The 14,768-nt window shown below is 28.1% G+C and overlaps 1 long non-coding RNA gene across 1 annotated transcript; it reads left to right on the top strand.

Annotated features, from left to right (window-relative positions):
• The first annotated feature begins 3,993 nt into the window (after positions 1 to 3,993).
• On the top strand, positions 3,994 to 5,179 carry LOC104881499 (uncharacterized). The gene is made up of 2 exons (XR_787516.3): positions 3,994 to 4,873; positions 4,982 to 5,179. It is a non-coding gene; the product is annotated as an uncharacterized LOC104881499 (long non-coding RNA).
• Positions 5,180 to 14,768: the final 9,589 nt, after the last annotated feature.

Raw genomic sequence — 14,768 nt, 5'->3', positions numbered from 1 at the left:
AAGCATAAAAACAAGGTTTTATTTTTTAAAACTTACTCTAAAAATTAACGTGATCTAATAGAAATTATTTCTTATAAATTTATACATTTATGTCAAGCTTTCTATGATAAATAAAATAATATTCTAAGAATGCGTGACTAAAATTTAAAATAATAATTATACTATGCTGTATTAAAAATTATTAAAATGGATTTGGGTTTGGGAGCCCTACTGAAACGGAGCAAACCAAGCCCAAGCCCATCATAATGGAGTTGGGTTGGGCGAGTATGGTAAAACTAGGATTAATAAAAGGGAAACTTGTGTTTTAGGGCCCTTATTTATAAAAAAAAGGGAGAATTGTGTTTTGGGCCCATCTGGGCCCAAAAATTAACATTTGGTCCATATATCATGTATATTTAAGCCCAAGACCCAAACAAAGTATGAAAATTAAGATGAAGGATATTGTCTTTCATTAATTCCTAAAATACCCTTAACCCTTACATAGGCACAAGGGAAGGTGAATTTCAATTTTTTTGTGTTTTTTTTTCCCTTTTCTATTCCCTATTAAGTATTACTCATTTCTAACTTTTTTTTTTACTTTTTCTTCCAATCTCTATTTTTATTTTATGTCAAATAAAAAGCAATAATGTTTTTTTGTTTTTCATTTTTAAAGATATTGAATCTTTTTGCTATTATTATAAATAATGATAAAAATTTTGGGATTTTTCATCCAAATATTTTTTATCTTTTTGTATTTATCTTTTAGTTTAATTTTCATTTTTTATTTAAATTTATATTACCCTTTCATTTATATTTTTCTCTTATTTTTTTATATTTTCTACATTAACCATATTTTAAAATTTTTTAAAATTGACTATCAGTTCACTTTATTTTATATATATATATATATATATATCCTTTTAGCTTTTTAATTTTTAATGTTTTTATTTTAAAATTTTTAAAAAGATAAATTTATTGAAAAAAATAACTAAAATATGAAGTTCTAATATTATATTAATATTTTTTCTTATCTAGATAGACTAAGGCAAAATATTTTGACTTACAACAAAAAAATTGTTAATACAATTTTTTAGTTAAACTTTAAAAATTAAATTTCAAATAAAATATTTAATATAAAATTTTATCTAAAAATTTTTGAAAGTGGTATTTAATTTTTTTTTATTGACTTTCAAACTTATCTAATTTTTTACTTGAAAGGTAATAGAACATGTTTACAAAAAAAAAAAAAATTAGTTTTTCATTTTTTTAAATAAATGAGTATAAATATATTAAAAGAATTAAAGATAATCTTAGTAAAAAAATTTGATAAATATGATTATAATTTTAAATATGATTTTTTATTTCAAATTTATATTATTTCTTATATATATTAAATAATTTTTAAACACTTCATAAAATATTAGTATTATTTGTTTGTTCTAACTTGTAAATTAGGTATCATCAAATATTATATTTTTTCAAATTTATAGAACATATAATAAATACTTTTTAAATACCTCATAAAATATTATTAATTTTTTTCTAACTTGCAAATTAGACACATGGTGTTTATTATTTCGAAAATAATGTAAACACTCACATGCATATATATATATAATCAAGAAGACAGTATTTTTAATACTAATTTACCAACCTTCCAATAATTTTGAAAGTGTAAATAGGGTAATTGGCCAAATTAAAGTCTTCGAAATATTCAAAATTTCTCCATTTCAAAATTACTTAATTGCTCTCCACACTAATCCTAAATATTTTTTAATAATTTAAATATTTAAAATCATTAAAATAAATATTTTCTTATTAAAACGATTTTTTCAAAGTAATAAGATAAAAATTATGAAATCTTCAAAACTGTAATTACAAAAAATATTTTTAATTTTAAAACTAATTTCATAATTTAAATTAATGGTTTTAAAAAATAAAAATGTTATAAAAATAATTTTTGTTTATTTTTAATTCCATTTAAATATGATTTTTTTAATCTCTATTGATAACAATGAAATTATGTTTATAAAGGAAAAATAGTAAAAATATATATTTCATTTAGTTTACTTATAATGAACAATTCAAACATGATTATTTTAATTTTATTTCCTATGTGTTAATTTTTGTAGGGAATGTCTTAATGACATAGTTTGGTAAAAAAAGAAAAACAAAACTATCAATAATCGTCTTAATATTAAATTCAAGTTGTTTAAAAATCGTACAAAACTTATTAGAAGTCTTGTACACCCTTGTACACTTAGCACATTTCTCTTGTACAGTTAGTGCAATATCCTTGTACAGTTAGTGTAATACCCTTATATAATGACACAAATTTCATATATCTCCTAATTTATATGTCCATGTATGTGTATTAATCATATTTTCAATGGTTTAATTGAGAAAATGGTGAATGACTTAGGGTCAATTTTTTTTTCCCCAAATCTCATTATTGGGAAAAATATTGGAATTTTCATGTGAGAGTTAAATAAAGTACATGACATAGGTGTACAATTATTGGGTGACAAGGAAAATAAAAAAGTAGTTTAGAATCAATTAAAATCATTCACAAAGGGTAATCTTGTACACCTTTGTATAATTAGTACATTTCCCTTATACAATGACATAAATTTTATATCCCTTCTAAGTTATGTGTCCACGTAGGAGTGTTTAACCATATTTACAATGATTTAGTTGAGAAGATGGTAGATGATTTAAGGTCAAAATTTTTTTTTTCCAAATATTATGATTAGGAAAAATATTGGAATTTCCATGCGGGAATTAAATAAAGTGCATGACATATGTGTACAATTTGTGAGTGATAAAAAAAAAATAAAGGAATGACTCATAATCGATTATAATATTTCACAAAAGGTAGCCTTGTACACCTTTGTACACTTAGTACATTTCCTTTGTACAGTTAGTGTAATACAATTGTACAGTATCGCAATAAATAAATAAATAAAATTTATTATTATTTTTATTTTCATATAAAAAATAGTACTAAACAAAGTTTTTCAATTTTCATTTTAAAAAATAGTTTTCATTTTTTAATTAAAAATATTTTCAAAAAGAGACAATATAGAAAATAAAAATTATTTTTAAAAATAAAGAATAAAAACTAGAAAAATATTTTAAAACCAAACTCAAATATAATCTATATAATTTTTAACTACTTGTTTTAATCTAAAATAAGTAAATATACCTTTCAATCATTTTATATAAGAAAAATTCAATCTCTACTATGTTTTGATATAATCCACTTTTAAAGTTAAGTCATATGAAAACATTTTAATTGAGTACTTAAAATAAAAACTTTCCATCCATCCTTTTTTTTTTTTTTTTTTTTTTTTTTTTTCTTATTTTAATAAATTTTCAATTAATTCAAATCATTAAAAAAAATCCTTAATAAACAAATTTGTAACATTTCATATAACTTATTACTAAAAGTTATGTTGAAAAAGTTATTAAAATAAGGAAGAAAGAAGATTAAAAAAAAACTTAAACTTTTTATTTTATAATAGTAAAAAAAACTTTAAAATACTTTTTAATAAAAAAAAATTAAAATAGTGAATATATTTATTTTAAATAGTATTTTAATAATTAGATTATTTACTTCTAAAATGTAAAAGATAAAAATAAATGTAAAATATAATTTTTATTTATTTAAATTAGTATTTTTTTAGAAAGTATTTTCCAAAATAGTCTTTGAATCATTAATATAATTTTTGTTTATTTATAATTTAAAAATAAAAAAATAATGTTGATTTTTTAATTATTTATAAAAGAGTTTAAAAAAATAATAAAAAATCCAAAAATGGTTAAATAAGAAAGAATAGTAGCATGTAAAGGGTGGTGAATAAAGACAAAAATGAGTCAAGTGGGTATTTTTGTCTATTCCTATCTCATATCCTTGTAATCAATTGTGGGTGTTTGAAGGACTTTTTATTAATTATAAAAGTCAAATGGGTCTAAAGCCCAATTCTCCCTAAAAAAAATATGGTATTTAGACCCCAAGCTTATGAAATATGGAAAGTAATCATTAATGAACAAAATAATATTAGAATTGTGCACTTTGTGCTAAGTCAATTTTATCTGCCCAAATTGCCCTCAATGTCTTCTACATTAGCAACCAAATAACCTCCACGTCATACTTAAATAAAAAAAAATGTGAACCTTGACAATTGCAGAAAAAATCACTCGACCCGACTTTGGTTGTCCCATTCTCTCTCTCTCTCTCTCTCTCTCTCATTTTAGCAAAAAAACCCTAAGTCGATCGACATCTAACTTTCTTATCTGAAACTTTCGTAGCCCTAAATATGCATTTTAGTTTGTCAACAACCAAATATGAGATTTTCCCTAAGCTAGAATCTCAAAAACTTGCCATTTCAGAAGGTCATTTGAAATCTGAATTGGCCAAAACCTTCACATCTATCAAACCGAATTGATACCCAGACTGAAATTTCCTTTTTCTTCGTCATCTCAAAGTTTGGGAATATTTCTCTCCTTCGTCTTCATGTCCGCAGCCAGTTGGAGCGGAGACCATGTTTAAATTTTCAAAATTTCACACATTTCAAATAAGAAACCGTGAATCGAAAATCGTGTTTAAATTTTCAAAAGTTGACACATTTATGAGAAGAAACCGTGAATCGAATACCTCAATCTACATTTTTCTTTGTTGTGCAGTTTCTGAAAAAGCAAATGAAGCACTTCATGGTAACAACGTCTAGTTAAAAAGAGGGTTTGAGGAGGCAACAATGTGATTCAAATTCCGGTTCAACTGAGTGAACCCGAATGAAAAGGAAAAGTGTGAAATATTGGCTTCATGAAGAAGAAATCTCCTATTCGTTTGATTAGGTTGCATTTTGGCCTAACCCCCATTGAAAATCTTAAGGTAATTAGTTTTTATTTGGTGTTATTTTGTTTGTTTGTTTAATTTTTTTTTTTAATGGAGCACATCAACAATTGTGGAGTGGTTGTTGGACTCCAAATATGTGTGCAGTGGTGAGGCGATAACTTCACGACAGGTGGATTTTGGACCGCAAGCTTGCAGGCTCGATCCCTGTCTTGTTGAGTATTTGGACATTGGTGTATTTGGAAATGTGAATGTTGCACCAAAGGTAACTTCCATGATGTGTTACAATGGTTATTGTTAGATAGAATGAAGAAAATATGATACTCTTTTGTTTTTGTTGTGGCATGAATGTCATGAAATATGAATCCGATAATGCTTGAGTAACAAATAAGGTAATGCTTGTAAAGGTAGAATAGAGAATGAGAAATGGGAAGTAATGGCATTTTCCATTCATTAATTTGTTTAGATTGTTTTATAATATGAGAATATGAATGATGTATTCATTTTGATGGGAACCTACTCTCACCCTACTAGAATTTTGATTCATCTCTTCTATATAATATTATGATTCAGCTCCATTTCCAATCCAATTCCCATATGTCAAACACATCCTACATGCTCTATGTGAAGTCATGAGGCTATTTATGGTCTTATACCTTAGCACACCTTGGCTTGTAACCTTTGTGAACCTTTGCAATGTGCGTGGGCATCATGTTTTGCAATTTTTGTGAGTTTGTTCATCTTAGATGTAAGCATTGCTTAACTGAACCTTAGGTACTACCTTAGTAACCCTTAGGTACTATCGTAATAAACTTTACGTACTACCTTAATGTACCTTAGGTATTACCTTAATGTACCTTAGGTACTACCTTAATGTCTTATACATATTACCATTGTGAAACCTATAGCACTACCTTAGCACATGTTGGGTACTTAATTTCTGAACCAACTGTAGTTACTTTGTCAATACTACGTACTACCCGTGTTCAATCATAGGATGTATCTTTTGCATTCAATTCCATCCAAATTTGAAGATGAATCAAGAAATGAGTAGATAATATACAATTTCCTTAATTGAGCATGCCATTGTTATGTTGTAATGGCATAGGTGAACATTTGACCTTAGGCAAAGGGCAGATTGCCCTTGTGGCTACCTGAATGTACCTAAGATAGTACGTAAATGTACCTACAATACTACCCTACTACAGCATGGGGACTCCTTATGTGAACCTTAGTTATTACCTTAATGGAGCTTGGGTAGTTGGTTTGTGAACGTTGGGTACTTACTTTATCAATCCTATGTAGGAGCTTCCTCGAGCATAGAACGTCTTTTTGGCGTTGAATTCCATCGTAATTTGATAATTATTTGTTGTATGTCGAACTTTTGAACTCAGTACGCTTTTTGGGCTATTAATTACGCTTTATATCTAATGATCTCATTATTCTAATTGTGTTTTTGTACAAATACACATTTGTACTCAATAGATTTGACATCTTTAGGTGTTTGGACTACAAGTCTAAAATTTCTCGTTTTGTTAATGAGTTTAACTCTATTTGCATAGATTCTTTCCATTTTGGCCAATCATTTCTATGTCAATATTCTTCCACATTTCATGGTTCGAGATCTTCATCATTTCTTATGATATCAGAGGCTACTTGGAAAGCAAAAGTATTGTTAATAACAATATTATTTCAATTTCATTTTTTTTCCCGTGTGTACATAACTTACTGAGATCTCACAATTTTCAGGTGCCTATGCATTTTTAGGGGCCATTTGTTCACTATGTACCTCTTTAGGGGCTTTTTGTTCAATATGTGCCTCTTTAAAGACTTTTTGCATTATTTGTGCCTTTTTTGGGGCTATAGATTTATCAATTTTAGATTGATGAGTCATTTTGATGGTCTCTTCTAGAGTGTCAAGTTTTCCTTGTGTTATCATTTTTTTTGAGAAGTTACATTCTTTGAGTCAATAAGTCTACCACACTTTAGGCGTATCTTAAATTCATTTGTTAACTATCATATAGAGACATTAATCCGTGTTGGAGTATTAGCAGTCGGGATATGTGACTTTGTCACTTTCTTTATATCAATGAATGTATCTGGTAATTGATTTGCAAGATTTTGCAAATGAATGATCTTTTGAACTTCTAGTTCACATTGATTTGTACGAGGATCGAGATGGGACATAGTAGATGCGTTCCAAGTAATTTTTTGTCGTTATTCAGGAATTGGGTTTTCTCTTCCTAATGGTAGAAAAACACTCTCATTAAAATAAGAATCCGCAAAACGAGCTGTAAAAACATTGCCTATAAAAGTTTCAAGATATCTTATGATAGATGGAGAATCAAAACCTACATAAATCCCAAGTCTTTGTTGGGGACCTAATTTAGTGTGTTGTGTAGGTGCAATTGATACATATACTGCATAATCAAAGATCCCTAAGTGAGAGATATTTGGTTGTTTTCCAAGCACAAGTTGTGAAAGAGAGTATTCATGGTAAGTTATAGGTTGAATATAGACTAAAACTACAACATGCATAATAGCATGTCCCTAGGCAGAAATACATAATTTAGTTTTCATTAGTAATGGTCGAGTTATTAATTGTAGACGTTTGATAAAGGATTTTGCTAAACTATTTTGGGTATGGGTATGAGCAACATCATGCTCAGTATTTATCCCTACTGACATACAGTAGCCAATGAATGTTTGAGAAGTAAATTCGCCAGCATTATTAAGATATGTTGTCTTAATTAGATAATCTAGAAATTGTGCTCGTAATTTGATCATTTGTGCAAGGAGCCTAGCAATGGTGGCATTACATGTAGGAGACAAACATGTGACCACCTAGTAGATGCATATATTAAGATCATAAAATAATGAAATGGTCCACATGGTGGATGGATAGGCCCACATATTTTCCCATGTATTCTTTCTAAAAAGATTGGTGACTTGGATATGACTTTTGTAAAAGATGGTTTGACTATCAATTTACCTTGTGAGCAGGCAGTGCATGAGTATTCATTGGGCAAAAGAATCTTCTAGTTCTTTAGTGGATGCCAATGTGAGGACCTAGCTTGTCATGCCAATTGACAAAAACTTTTGGGTTGTTGAACTTTTGATTCACGACAACATATGATTTAATAGGCTTTCTAGTTGTATGATATAACCTAGAGGAGAAAGTTGAAAGTTTTTCCATTATAAGCTTTTGGTTAGATATAATAGAAGTAATGTAAATGTATTCTACCTTATCTTCATTCATAGTTTCAATATGGTACTTACATTAGCTTTTATTATTGTAAATTTGAAAAAATATCTTTTATCTCGAAGAATTGTGTGTATGGTTGCATAGTCTGCGAGACATATATCATCCTCGTTCATCTTGAGACTAAATAACACATGAATTTTAGATATAATTAATATTAAAAAAATAAGGCATAATGTAAATGACAATATAATAAATGTAATAATCAAATGTAAATACAAGACATAATAATAATATATATTTGATATATAAAGTAACATCACTCAATGTTACTATTCTCATCATTTATTAAATTGTTAGTTTTTTCACTATGACTTCCAAAGAAATCGATATCATGGTAGGTTAAGTCCAATCTATCACCATCGGTAAAGTTTATCTCTATAATTTTTACTTTTACTTTTATTGATGCTTGGTAAAGTTCGACCAAATGTTTGGGTGTATGAGAGGTACACGACCAATGCCCATTCATACTACATCTATAATGATTCGTCCCTAGCAGCGGCAGTGGCAATGGCACCATTTGATTCGAGGTTCGATCCCCGACAACGGCGCCATTTGATTCGTGCCCAATTGGTGTCTCAGCTGATTCGTGTCCAGCTGGTGCTCCTTGATTGAAGGAGTAATCAACAAAATTTATAACCTATTACACCATATACTAGGGTAGCAAAGACAAAGCTACTATAGCATAGTGGCTCTAGGATCGTTCACTGGGATGGGTTTTCACTTCACAAATGATATTAATTCAAAGTTGAATTGGTGCCTTTTCATTTCAAGGTTAGCTTTAAAAGAAAACATAAAGATGTTTGAATGAAAAATGATTGGTTTTAAGCTAACCAAAAATAGTAACTGATTTTAACTACAAAGAAAAGTGTTTCTTGGAGTTTAGATCACTAGGCTCAGATTCCTCATACAAAAAGGAGAGTTCCGGTCACTTGTTTCTTTTTCCTCGCATTAGAGAATTAACATATAGTTCCTTCTCCAACCGGTGTTGTACAGATGCTTCCCATTAATGGGTTCAAACACTAAATCCCTCTCACTGATGCACCTTGCAATGGCTCATACCTCTCACCTAGCACTTGCCATTCAAGGTGATCTTTAACCTTGGATTACCCGTCAAAAGCTCGCAAGAGATAACTAATGGATGTCTCCTTGGAGTCCAAAAGCTTACCAAGTGTTGGCTATTCTAGAAAATCCTACCTTCAAGTCACCTCCCAAAGGCTCGCAAGGGGTAAACTAGTGCATCTCCATGGACGGAGATCACTTGCCTTACCAAGTGTTGGCCCAGGTGATTTAAAGGCGTTTTAAGTTAACTAAAAAGATAAAAACCATTAACGGGTCACACTTTCTCTTCATTAAAAACTAAAACAACAAAACTTCCAATTTATGCATGTGGAAACTTACCCGGCTTTCCTTACTCCAAGAGACAAAAAGCTTAGCCTCTCATCCTCTAAGGAAAAATCCTCAGAGTTTGGTTGGCTAGAAAGAAAACTAACGAGAAAACAAGAATATATATGAAAAACAGAGCAAGTGCTCTGTTCGTTGATTCTATATATGATATATCTATCTATATTACATACATCTCTCCGAGAGTCCCCTTTTTAGTGTTTACAAGAGAGTTTATATAGGAAGGTAATTTACCCTTCCTTGGATACTTCCTAGCTAAGGAATTACATGAGTGGCTGAATACAAGGAGAAAATGGAAATTTAGACAAAAATATCTGAAGAAAAATATCCAAAAGAGTCGGTGGCAAATATCGGGAAGCACTAAGGACCATTTCGCAGGAGAAAATGGTGTCTGCGAGATTTCGCAGACACTCAGGAAGGGCTGCGAAATCACTTCGCAGCAACAAGCTATCCTCGCAGGGCTGCGAAGTTGGCTTCCACCTTGAGGTTCCAAGCTTCCCTCTCGCGGCATATATCGGGTAACTTCAGGAGGAAATCCACAACACTGTACAAAAAGGCTGCGAAATCACTTCGCAACAAAAGGGTGATTTCGCAACACTTTAGAGTGATTGACTTGAAGTGGCTGTAACTTCTTCGTTTCAACTCTGAATCGCACACCGCTTAAAGCATTGGATTCTTGACTTCCTGAGCTTTGAAATGGTATATAGAATGTAGAAAATGGACTTCGGGAAGTGCTCCAAAAGTGTGCAAGAAGACTGCAGCTGCTGTCCTCTGTTTTCTTCACTTTGTTTTTCCTTTCTCCAGTGCTCTTTCCTTGCATACTTTGAACGACTAAGGCAAAGGACTATCAGGCTCCAAAGCTTGGTTCTTCATGAATTTGAGCTTCCAAAAGCTTTGTCATAACTTGTCCAAGTAGCTCCTCCATCATTTGGCATGCTTGAATTGATTCATAAGCTGATAAAAACATGTAAACTTGCCACAAAATGGTTAAAACCAATTACTAAGGACCTTAATGAATTAATTGGGTTAAATGAATATGATTACTATTCAAAGGTGCTTAAAACCATTATAATTAGGTCCACAAAATAGCACTTTTTGGTAGTAATCATATAACAATTATTCTCATAGTCATTAGGAGGTTTATCTTGTATACACTTCTCATTTTCTTGTTTTATCTCAGTATTACTCCACTTCTAGTGGTACCATGAGACTTTTTTTTTTTTTTTGAGAATTTGAGGAATTATTACCATAAGAACCATGGTATCGGGATTCTTTCCAAGACCATGTTCTCATCCTCGTTCACGTCAACGTCCATGAGTTTGGGGCAATATTGCATTCATTTCAGGGAATGGTTCAAATCCAATTGGATAAGATTAGTGATTTCTCATTAAAAACTCATTATTTTGTTCAGCAACAAGAAGACATAATATTAATTTGGAGTATTTTGTAAATCTATGCTCTCGATATTGCTGCTTCAAGAACACATTCGAAGTATGAAATATAGTAAAAGTTTTTTTTAATATTTCTTTTGTGATTTTTTCTCCACACAATTTTAATTGAGAGTTAATTTTGAATAATACAAAGTTATATTCATTAATAGTTTTAAAATCTTGTAATCTTAAGTGCATCCAATCATATCCATCTTTTGGGACAATCACAGTTTTCTGGTGGTCATATCTTTCCTTCAAATTACTCCATAGAGTAAAATGGTCCTTTACTATAAGATGCTCATTTTTAAACCTTCATGAAGATGATGACAAAGGAAAATCAATGCTTTTGCATGATCTTGAAGGGATGCTTGATTTCATTCTTTGATTGTAGCTCCAAGATTCATTGCATTAAGATGTATTTCAGCATCAAAGATCCAAGATAGATAGTTCCTTTTCGAAATGTCAAGTACCACAAATTCGAGTTTTGTACAATTCGACATTGTCAAATAATTTCAGATATATGACAAAACAATATTATTAGAATTAGTTATAATAAATTTATAACATTGATATAACTTTTGATTATAATTAAAACCAAATAATTTGCTTATAGCTTTTAACAATATATAATACAAATTAAATAAACAAAATCAGTAGTAATATAAATATGGAAAATTTTATTCTATATAAACAACTTCAAGTTTTAAGATACGAGAATTACTTTCCAAGCAATTCATGCTGATAATGTATTGTAAAATGACGATAAATGCAACGCAAATAAAAGTAAAGACAAATATATATTACTTTAATAATAATATATAATGGGGAGGAAGGAATCAAAGAAGAGAGTTGAGATAATGAAATATAGGGAGAATGAGAAAAAGAGAGAATAAGATGGAGAGAATGAAAGATTTCTTTATTGCTTGGGATGCCACTCATACAAGGGATTGGAAGCCTTTTATAGGCTTTCTAAATGGATTCCACTAATGCTTATTAATGGAAGTCATAAATGATATTTAAATAGCATTCACCACTTCATTTACAACATCTAGAAAAATTCTTTTTTTTTTTTAATTATTTTTTATGTACTTTGTAAACACATTCATGTTGTTAAATATATCACCATTTTTATTTTGTATTTTTATTTTGTATTTTTTTCTTTACAAAGTTAAAGATGCACTTATCTTCTTGTTTTATTTTATTTTCTTTTAATTTTTTAAACTTTTAATTTTTTTCTTTATCTTTTCTACTTTATAAACCCACTCATTTTAGCAAAATTCACTCATCTTAAATGCAACTTCTTTTTTTTGGCTTTATTTTTCTTCTTGGTTTTTATTTTTATTTTTTGTAAACTTTTTTAATCTTTTATAAAGGTTTTGAAATCAACAATCTTTTAGATAAACTTTAAAGTTATATATGCATTTATTAAAAATGAATAATAACATTGAGAGTTTTTTAACAATGAATCACAATATTTTAAAATTTACACATTTTTATTTACTTTAAAATAAATATTAAATCATAAGAAATAAATATAAAATAAATTAGTAACATTTTTTAATAAATAATATAATGATAAATTTCATACATAATAAAAATTATAAATCATGTAATTTTCATTTGTTAAAAGATTTCAATCTTTAACATACTTCATATTCTATTCTAGGGGAAAAAAAAAAGGAAAAGTGTGACTAATTATATCGTGTCATGTATGCATTAAGATCTCATTGCTTTATATCAATTGCTTTGTACCGTGAGCACATTCATTTATATCTTACTTCTATTCTTTATACTAGGTTTCATTAGTTTATGTCTTGATCCCATTGTTCACCTTGATCACCTTCATTTCTATCTTACTTCCGTTCTTTATATTTGGTCTCATTATTTTATGTCTTGATCTCATTGTTAATTTCTTCGTCCAATGACCTGTAATTCCATTGGTAATTCCTTCGATCAATGACCTATACTTTAAAGTTTAGTAGGTATCTTGTTGTTACCTTAGTTTTTTCCAATGAAATAATGATTAACATGCAATTTGATGTAAATCAATGAAAGAACAATAATGAAAAAAAATAAAATTCTTAATAACATTAATAATATGATTATTTGAATATAAATTATCATTGGGAACAATGAAAAGATTATTGAATATAAGTAATATCAAATATTAATATTTGATATTTGTATTCATTATTAATTTAAATTTCTTATTCATTACTACTTCTGTTATCCAATGATGCTTATTTTGGAGCAAATTCTTGGATCACCCACTGCATTTTAGAATTGATTATTCTAATTAGCATAATTTGTGGTTGCAAATAAGAGAAGCTTACCTTAAATCCTCTCTACACATTTATGGGTCAAACTATGGTATCAACACAACCTTTTGATACCATGCCTCGACATTTGTAAATGAATTGTAATAAAATTTAAATAAAAAACTGTTGAGAAAATTATCATCAAGTTATAATTACTCCTTTTAATGGCTTTATGTATCTTAAAATTATACCAATAAGTCCATTTTCATATTTAAGAATGAATCATCTTAATGGGGTTAATAAACATTAATTCACTTAATAACCAAATTAAAATGGTATTTCTATCTTATTTTTATACATTTTTTTTAAAAATAATTTTATATTAAGGTTGAAGGGATGGAGAGGTTGAAGATTTATTTGGTGATGAAGAAATTGCATAGAATTTGAAGATTTTATAGTCTTAAGGTAAGAATGTTTTATATATATATATATATATATATATATATATATATATATATATATATATATAATTTTTATTTTATTTTATGCAAATATAAAGTTATGAGTTAAGAAAATTTTATTTTATTTTAAAAATTTAGTAAAGAGTTTATAATGTTTGTAAAAAGAATAATATTAATTCATTTTATGTTGTTTCATGAAAATATAAAGTTGAAACTCAAAGTTTATGTTAAAAAAAAAAAAATTCTTTTTACAATAAAGAGTTTATTTTGTTAACAAAAATTATAATATTAATTCATTTATTATTCAAAATGATGTCACTAATATTCATTTGTTGAATATAATAATGCATGTTGTTTGTAATTATGTTGTTATTATTTATTTTTAGTTAATGTAGAATGAGATTTCATTATTTATATGAAAAGGATTAAATGCATTTTGATAGTATTTTTTTTAATTATTAGTAGAATAATATAGTGTTTAAATAAATTTAAAAAGATGTCAATAATTCACTTCATTTAAAAAGAAACTTGAAAAATGTAGATTTTTGGGACATCTATAGAAATCCAAAAATGATTTAGTAGGAAAAAGTGAGAAAAATTGAATTTATTATTATTATTATTATTATTTTAATTTTTGTTGACACTTAGTCACATTTTATAACTTTGTCAAACTTTTTGTACTTTGGTCACATTTTTCATACCTTAGTATGAAAAATATGATTGAATAACAAAAATGTGATCATATGAAAAATATGATCTAAATACAAAACATGTTACCATGGTATAGAAAATGTGAAAAAGGTATGAAAATATGATTGTAGTACGAAAAATGTGACTCAGGTATGAATATGTGACTAAGGTAAGAAAACTTGACTAGGTTACAAAAATATGATCGATGTATGAAAAATGTGACTAAAGTACAGAAAATGTTATCAAGGTATGAAAATATTACCACGATACAAAGAATGTGGTTGAAGTATGAGAAATGTGATCAAGGTATGAAAAATGAGACCCGTGTATAAAAAAATATGATCAAAGTATTGGAAATGTGATTAAGGTATGAAAAATGTAACCAATGTACGAAAGTATGACCAAGATATGAAAAATGTGACTATGATA

Source organism: Vitis vinifera, chromosome 14 (assembly GCF_030704535.1).
Source record: "Vitis vinifera cultivar Pinot Noir 40024 chromosome 14, ASM3070453v1".
Taxonomy (NCBI): domain Eukaryota; kingdom Viridiplantae; phylum Streptophyta; class Magnoliopsida; order Vitales; family Vitaceae; genus Vitis; species Vitis vinifera.
The sequence above is the reverse complement of the archived record's forward strand: the minus strand, read 5'-3'. Positions and strand labels throughout refer to the sequence as shown.